This window comes from Pteropus alecto, unplaced genomic scaffold (genome assembly GCF_000325575.1).
Source record: "Pteropus alecto unplaced genomic scaffold, ASM32557v1 scaffold20, whole genome shotgun sequence".
NCBI lineage: Eukaryota > Metazoa > Chordata > Mammalia > Chiroptera > Pteropodidae > Pteropus > Pteropus alecto.
Genome location: NW_006436298.1, coordinates 38,499,488 through 38,502,037, shown reverse-complemented (window position 1 = coordinate 38,502,037; position 2,550 = coordinate 38,499,488).

Genomic DNA, 2,550 nt, shown 5'->3' with positions numbered 1-2,550 from the left:
AAATTCTGGAGTCAAATAATTTGGCAACAGAAAGACCTTACTACAGGGATCTGTCACTTATGATAGAAAACTGTTGAAAGTTGTTGGATCATAAGCAAGAAGCAGAGACTTGAGATATCTTGATACAGAATGTGGTCTTCATCCTCACATCTCTGCTTAAACATTTTCAAGCCAGGACACTCGTTACCTGTCAAGGCAGCCTCTTTCATTGTTGTAAAGCCATGATTTTGAGCCAAAAATCTACCTTTCAAGATCTTGATGGTTCTTGTTCAGGTAGAGAGGAATCCATTCTTCCTCCAGAAGAGGCTTCCAAGTATTGGAAGATAGCTATCGTGTCTCTTATTTTCTTCAGACTAAGTTTACTTTGAAAACCTCCTCTTTAACCTATTTATTAGTTGATCTCACATGCTACTTCATAGAGAAACAGATCTCTTCGGATGTGAACTAACTTCCCTCACCTACACCTCCAAACGTCTATACCTGCATCTAGCTTTACAACCCCCTTTCTGGATATTAGAACAAATGTAATTTCTCTATTCACAGGTAATCCTTTCTCAGTACTCTTGAGTTCACGCTCTTGCATTTCCTTCCATTTTGTTACTTATTCATTTTCTAGAATAGTTTGAACATTTTTCCTTTTACTTTGTTTTCATTAATACAAGAACACATTTTCTCTTAAAAAATTAAACAATACAGATGAAATAGGAGTCTTCCTTGATGGCTACAACTACATTTTCACTTCTGCACAGAGGTAACTAATTCCATATTTTTAGTATATTTTGTTATAATTTTTCTATATATTCACACATATTTATATGAATGCAGAGATATGTACAGTTTTGTGTATTACATAAAGGGGGCTAATACTTCATTTATTTCATACACTTAAAAAAAAACTATAATACTATACCATGGGAGCTTTCCATGATTGTTCATGGACCTATCTCATTCTTTTTACTTTCTGTAAAGAACTCTTGTTATTATACCTGTTCCTTTTTGATGGTCCTTTACTTTGTGTAACATTTCATTTTGGTATAATTTCAAACTTATAGAAAAATTATAGAAATAATACAAAGAACTTCTGTATACCTGTTAACTAATTCACTAATTGTTAACATTTTTCCGTATTGCTTTATCCGTCTTCCTCCCTCTAACCCCAACCCCCTTTCCACCTCATTTACAGGTGACATTTTTCTGAAACATTTGAGAGTAAATTGAAGACATGCTCCTTTATGATAAATTCTTGAATGTGTATTTTTTATGGACAAAGACTTCTCCTTTATAACCACAATGTAGTTAGCAAAGTAAGAACATTTAAGATTAATAATAACTATTACCTAATCCACAGTCCATATTCAAATTTCGCCAGTTGTCTCTGTAATATCCATTATAATTTGTTTTTATTTCCTCCTGGTCCAAGTAATCCAGAAAGATGACTTGCATTTACTTGTTATATCTATTCAATTTCTGTTAATCTGGACTATTTCCTCGGGCTTCCTTTGTTTTTTCTAAAATTGACATTTTTTGAAGTGTATACGTCAGTTTTTTTTTTCTTTTAATCAATTGATTTTTCTCTTTTGGTCTGTCTTTGGGATTGTCTGGTAGTTCCTCATTACTAGATTCAGGTTATGCATTTTTAGGCAGGAATATCACATAAATGATGTGTCCTTTTTATTGCATCATATCAGGAGACATATGACATTGGTCTGCACCATTATTGATGATGTTACTGTGTGTTCTCAGTTAAGAAAGTGGTTCATAGGTTTTTTTTTTTTGAACAGAGAAATTACCCTTTGTATTTAATAAAATAATATATTGGGAGATATTTCGATGCTATGTAAATATCCATCCTGTTCTCCACAAAATTTCATCCACTATAAGGGTTTTCCATTTTTATTTATTAAGTATCAATTTATGGATTTCAAGAGGTTAGAAACTATTAATATCGGTATTTTTTGATGTTGTGATTAACCCAGGTTGATGATTTTATGATTCGTGCAGGCTGGCCTTTTTGTCCTTCATGTTTTCATTGAAGATTTCTCACTTTCTGACCTAAAATGTTTCAGGCTTATCCTGAACTTCTCCCCTCTCCTGAAATCTGCCATTTCTACAAGGAGGATAATATTCAATATTTAGTGGAGACTGATATTAAGAATCCAGGGTCAGAGCACTAGGTTTGGAATATTTTTGCTTCTAGGTCTTTTTAGCAAATAGAATTAGGAAATGAATATACAAACATATGTTTACATAAACATATATCAATATCTAATTCGTATCCGTGAGTTCACACTGATGCTTCCAATACCAATTCAATATCACAGGGTTATTCCTAGCCTAACCCCATCTGCATTTGTAACTAATTTCTCCAACAATGAGAAACCTGGTTCCACTGTCTTCAATGTATTTATTCATTTTCTCAACCTTCCAATGTACAGAAAGTAGTTTCAGAATTGCTAACGCATGTTACTGTGAAAAATAAGCCTAATAAATTTCTTTAGACTGAGGTTATTTAGTGAAAGTTTTTTAGATTAGTTAATATTGCAACGATGT